This window comes from Herpailurus yagouaroundi, unplaced genomic scaffold (genome assembly GCF_014898765.1).
Source record: "Herpailurus yagouaroundi ecotype Mexico unplaced genomic scaffold, PumYag 206, whole genome shotgun sequence".
Taxonomy (NCBI): domain Eukaryota; kingdom Metazoa; phylum Chordata; class Mammalia; order Carnivora; family Felidae; genus Herpailurus; species Herpailurus yagouaroundi.
Window position 1 is genome coordinate 4894016 of NW_024412437.1, and position 6154 is coordinate 4900169.

The 6154-nt window shown below is 45.4% G+C and overlaps 1 long non-coding RNA gene across 1 annotated transcript; it reads left to right on the plus strand.

Moving 5' to 3' along the window:
• The first annotated feature begins 983 nt into the window (after positions 1-983).
• Positions 984-4358, plus strand: LOC121015221 (uncharacterized). The gene is made up of 3 exons (XR_005783703.1): positions 984-1076; positions 2022-2287; positions 4177-4358. It is a non-coding gene; the product is annotated as an uncharacterized LOC121015221 (long non-coding RNA).
• The last annotated feature ends 1796 nt before the right edge of the window (positions 4359-6154 follow it).

The following is a 6154-nucleotide window of genomic DNA, read 5'->3' on the forward strand; positions in this document are numbered from 1 at the left end:
GGGATTCTGTCTCTCCTTCTCTCTGCCCCTCCCCTGGTTGTGTGCCCCTCCCCTGTCTCTCTTTCTCTCTCTCAAAACAAACTTAAACAGAAATTTAAAAAAAAAAGAATGTGGCTCTCTTGTTTGATGGCGTGGAGCTAATACTCTCCATCTGAATGGCTCTGGGGAAGTGACTTAACCTTTCTGTGCCCTGAGTTCTCATCTACAAAAGAGGGATCATAATGCTTCCTGTTTTGTGCCCCTGTGAAGTTTCAATAAGCTCAAGGCGCTGAAGGAGGTAGAAAAACACGAGTAAGATGTTCAGTAAATATGAACTGACATCCCCGGATCAAAATCTCGGTTTTCTTTAATTTGAAAGGATGACAAGTTGAAAGACGCTCGTCATAGGTGATTGAGTAACAAAAGGTCACAAAACAATAAGTGTAATGTAATTTCATGTTGTAAAAATAGTATCTATATTTACACATGCAAAAGAGATACATAGAATTTCCTAGATTATGGGTTATTTATATCCTCCTTTGTGCTTTCTAATTTCTCTAAAATGAACATATATTCTGTGTAATAAACTACACTTTAAACACGCCTTGAGTACGCCTGTTTATATTTTGTTCTGTGCAGTGTTTAAATTAGTGAGTTACAACACAGAGACTGTGTATACATGCGAGAAGACCACCCTTTGATGTGGTCATTTTGATAGGGTTCAGGTTGTGGGGAGACAGCCAAATTAGATGGGTAATCTCAGAGAGCTTTAGAAATCGGAGGGGCGCCTGGGTGGCTCCTCTGGTTAAGCGTCTGACTTCGGCTCAGGTCCTGATCTCGAGGTGCGCGAGTTCGAGCCCTGCGTCGGGCTCTGGGTGGACAGCTCGGGGCCTGGAGCCCGCCTCGGATTCTGTGTCTCCCCCTGTCTCAGGCCCTCCCCATCCTCATGCTCTGTCTCTCTCTCTGTGTCTCTCAATAATAAATAACCGTTAGAAATTGGAAACTGAGGCGCAGAAACTGAAGCAATTAGCCCTGGTTGGGGGAACGGAAAGGTCACACGCTGCAGCTCGAGACGTGAGTCATGAGGGGCCGTGCAGGTGAGTGAGTGACTACAGAAGCTGGCCCCAAAAACAAGGTCACACACGGCCCCGCCGAGGGGGGAACAGAGAGAAGTTGCCCGAGTTCCCGATGGCTCCCCAGGCTTCAGTACCCGCGCCCCGGGGATGGGGGTCATGTTTCACAGATGGCAAGCAATGCCCGTGGACACCCTCAAATCCTTCCCCCGCTTTGTGAGCTAGCTGGAGTGAGTTTCTGTTTCTTGCCACCAGATGCCCCGGGAGTTTCTGCTGGCTGCTTACCAGGGAGCACCTGCACCCATCATGCAGCCATTATGCATCCACCCAAGCACCCATTATGATCAGCCACTCCTCCGATGTACCCGGTTGTTGATATTTGAAGGTTTTCGCCCCGTTTTCCAGTCGCAGAGTGAGGGACAAGGGCCTCACCGGGTTAGCTCTAGGGCAGCTCTGGCTTCCGGCAGTTCCCAAATAACCACTGGCCTCAACCCATCACCATAATCACAGCATCTGAAGACACTAGAGCATCTCATCAGGAAGCTCAGCCTTTCAGAAAGATGCAAAGTCAGGACATGACCCTCTGTGACAGGGCGCGAAGCCTCCAAGCAGTGAAATAACGAGACCAGGCCTGGTCCGTGTCATTTTACTTCATCTCCAACTGTCCACATCAGGCTGTTGAAACAACCCAAGAAACCTAAGCCTACTGCACCGGGTGGTGGTGACTCCCTCCGATGTCGCTTAAAACCCTGGGGTTAGAAGATATATATTTTTTTTCTAAATACACAGGAGGAAGTTTTCAGTTAATGATAGAACTGGACCTAGAATTTTGGTGTCTTAATTCCAAATTCACCATTTCAGCTACGCATAGGAAGGCCACCCACGTCCCCTTCCCTCCCGCACCCCCAGTGCGCCCTTGTGCCTTGAGGCCATGCTTATCTGGCACCATATTTCTTTCTCTCCCCAAAGATGCTCCATCCGTGGAGAGGTTCCGAACTGGAGCTTTGTGGGACTCCAGCCTTCTTCAGGGAGGAACAGCCAGAAGGATGCTGGAGGAGACACCGCTTTCCCATGGGACACCGTGTGCTAAGAGACTATGGAAGGACCCCCTGAGAAGAGGTTTACAGAGCAGCCGTTCCTCAACTGGGGAAACAGCTACGAGTGCGGGGTCTACAAGAGTGCACACGTCTGTCCCGCGAGATGATGCCCTCTGCCCGTGGGCTGGTCCTACAAGCGTAAGTTGGGGATCATTGGTTCTTATCTTGGTAGAGAAATGGATTCTGATTTAAACACAAAGCATTAGGCACGACACAACTTCATGTAATTCACAAACTCAAGAGTCGTAATTATGTGGACGGAGAAAGGCTGATGTTTGCCTCCATCCTCTTTATTTTGAAAAAGAGAGAGAACAGGGGCACCTGGGGCTCAGTCAGGTAAGCGTCCGACTCTTGATTTTGGCTCAGGTCATGATCTCAAGGTTTGTGAGACAGAGCCCCACGTCGGGCTCTGTGATGACAGTGCAAAGCCTCCTTGGGATTCTGTCTCTCCCTCTCTCTCTGCCCCTCCCCTACTCACATTCTCTCCCTCTTTCTCTCAAAATAAATAAATAAACAAACAAACAAAAAAAGAGAGAGAGAGAGATTGGGCCCCTGGGTGGCTCAGTCGGTTAAGCATCCAACTCTAGATTTTGGCACATGTCAGGATCTCATGGTTGGTGATTTCGAGCCCCACATTGGGCTCTGTGCTGACAGTATGGAACCTGCATGGGATTCTCTCTCTCTCTCTCTCTCTCTCTCTCTCTCTCTCTCTCTCTCTCTTTTTCTGTCTGTCTTCCCCCACTCATGCTCTCTCTCTCTTTCTCAAAATAATAAATGAATAAGTAAATAAATATTAAAAAAAGAGAATAAAGAGAATGAGAGACGCTTAAACGAAAACAGTAAATTTTTCTTCTACTTAAAAAATAGCTCCTTGTATAAGATGATCAATATGAAGATTCAATATTATTACTCCCTATGCATTAAAACGGGTTTCCCAAGTAGTACTGCTTGAAAGAAACTATTAGCTCCAATGGAAATGACTTCACCTATGTAGAGAAAAGAATCCTCACGGATTTCTTAGCTCGTATACTTCTCTAGATGCCTAGGTAACCTCATTCATGTGTTTAGTCATTCAACCAAAGCATATTGAATGTGAGCGTTGCAGCGGGCTTTGCACCAAGTCCAAAATAGTGGGGTTTCTTTCATTATGTAATAGAACAAGTCTGGGACGTCTCCGTGTGATAGGGCAACAGAGAACCAGACAAGTAGACAATCTGGGGAAAGAATAAAAACACCCAGGGATCCCGGCGAATGTCTTCATACTGAAAAGGTTTGGGGAGATCTGGAAGTATCACAGGCAACTGCTGAGTGATTTTTCTTCTAACTGATCTTTATCCAGAAGGGAAAAGGGGAACCTACCTTTAATGGGCGTCTGCGTGAAACAGTCACGGTATTGGATCACACACAGACACACACACACACACACACACACACACACACACACATGCACACTTCCATATGTGCAGATATTGATAACACGCATACATACCAGATGATACACAGTATGCATGGGTATATCCATAATATAATATTTTGAAAAATGTAATAATTGAAAGTGTAATTAATTACATAGTTATTTAAAACGCACTTATTGGGGCGCCTGGGTGGCGCAGTCGGTTAAGCGTCCGACTTCAGCCGGGTCACGATCTCGCGGTCCGTGAGTTCGAGCCCCGCGTCGGGCTCTGGGCTGATGGCTTGGAGCTTGGAGCCTGTTTCAGATTCTGTGTCTCCCTCTCTCTCTGCCCCTCCCCCGTTCATGCTCTGTCTCTCTCTGTCCCAAAAATAAATAAAAAAATTAAAAAAAAACCGCACTTATTGCGAAAACTTGTGATGTAAGTATGACTTGCCTGTTTGAATAATGAGGAGTTGGAGATCAGAGTCACTGGTGTAAAGTCGTACATAAGAGGAAGAATGAGGATTTGTGCCAAAGTCTACTGAATTCCAGAATCCACTATTTTTTCCATGTATGTTGATATCCAGAGAGTAAGTCAATTAGAAACCTTAAAACTCAAATTTTATTTTAATAGATGCCATCATTTCCTAGGCATGTGACCTTGAGAGGATGCCTTAAGCTCTCTGGGCTTCATCTGACCATTTGTAAGATGCGATCAAAGCAATCTCATGGACGAATGGGAAAAGAAGATGTGGTATACAGACACCATGGAATATTACTCGGCGACCAAAAAGAATAAAGTCTTGCCATTTGCAACAACGTGGGTGGAACAAGAGTGTATTATGCTAAGCAAAATAAGTCAATCAGAGAAAGATAAATATCATATGATATCCACTCATATGTGGAACGTAAGAAACAAAACAGATAAACATCAGGGGACTAGAAGGAAAAACAAAATGAGATAAAAACAGAGAGAGGCAAACCATAAGAGACTCTTAAGTACAGAGAATAAACTGAGAGTCGCTGGAGCGGAGATGGGTTGGGGGGAGGGTTAAATGGGTGATGCATTAAGGAGGACACTTGTTGGGATGAGCACTGGGTGTCATATGTAAGTGACGAATCACTAAATTCTGCTCCTGAAACCAATAATAGTACACTCTATGTTAACTAAGTTGAATCCAAATTAAAAAAACAAAATGGTTGCTGAAAAATTCAATGAAATAAGTCAAAGTATTCAGTCAAGTGTAGAAAGCAATACACAAAATGGCGTTGTAAAAGTACGGTGCAAAGGAAAGGACCCGCCATCGTATTTTTATGGTTGTGCAAGAACACCAAAGGCAATTACCTAAATGTAGCCAGTGGGGTGAACAAGATCAAAAAGAACGACAAAACGTTTTTTTTTATCGCAACTTAAAGAAAATACAAATGAGAAAGGTTTTTTTTTTTTTTGTACCTACATCATAGGCTTGTACAGAGAATTAACTAAGTTGATATTTGTTAAGTACTTAGTAAATTATGTGTAAGTACTTGGTAACATAAAAATCTTCTGGGTTCGGAATAACAGGGAAAGTGAGGCTCAGGTCAAGCAACCTACTCAGAGTCCCAGACTTAGGAAGGGTCTGCGCTTGGGTTTGATTCTGGGTCGGTCTGACTCCAAAAGCTTGGCTTCATGTGCCGCGCTGTCTCCCAGCAGGGACCTACTGTAATTCATCCAGGTCCGAATTTGGTAAATGATACTGTATTTACCCTGGTATTGAAGGGTGTGTCCGAGGTCTGGAAGGTTGCTGGGCAAGTCTGTTTGCACTAGGGGACCCCCTAGACTTTCTGGAAGGGCTTTGAAGGAGGTCAGAATTCCAAGGTGCTAGTCGAGTCCACTTCACTCTGCACAGATGCCATAAAAGCTACTCACGTCCATGATGCTTCCCCTGTTCCGGGCATTGCTCTAAGTGTTTTATGCATCGTGCATTGGGAGTGCAGATATTTATCTGGATTCCCTCAGATGGCCCATGAGCCCATCCTACACGTATGAAAAAGTGCTGATCTCACATGATGTCCGAAGGACAAATGAACACGGAAGAGGGTTACAGTTTGCCCTTGTTCCTTAAGGAAGACGTTTTAAAAGCTTAGCTGCTTTGATACAGAGGGAAGTACTCATAAAAAAAAGAACGAGGGCACATATATTATCCAAGGATCTTTCACCCTTTCGGTTTAACCAAAGTACATTTCCAAGGTTCAAAGCTCAATGGCCAAATGCCACATGCTATGACATTTTTTAAAAAGTTTATTTATTTTGAGAGACAGAGAGAGTGAGTGTACAAGCAGAGGAGGAGCAGAGAGAGAGGAAGAGAGAGGATCCCAAGCAGGCTTTGCACTGGCAGCCCACAGCCCAACATGGGGCTCAAACCCATGAACTCAGAGAGCATGACCTGAGCTGAAACCAAGAGCAGGACGCTCGAGTGACCGAACCACCCAGGCGCCCCAGCCGCACGGTGACGTTTTGATGAACGCGGTGGACTTGTGTGGAAGCCTCGATTTGGATTTTACGACCCTCTCCAATCTGCTGGCCCGTCCCCTGTGACCACGGGGAGGGTAAAAAAATCCGAGCATCAGCA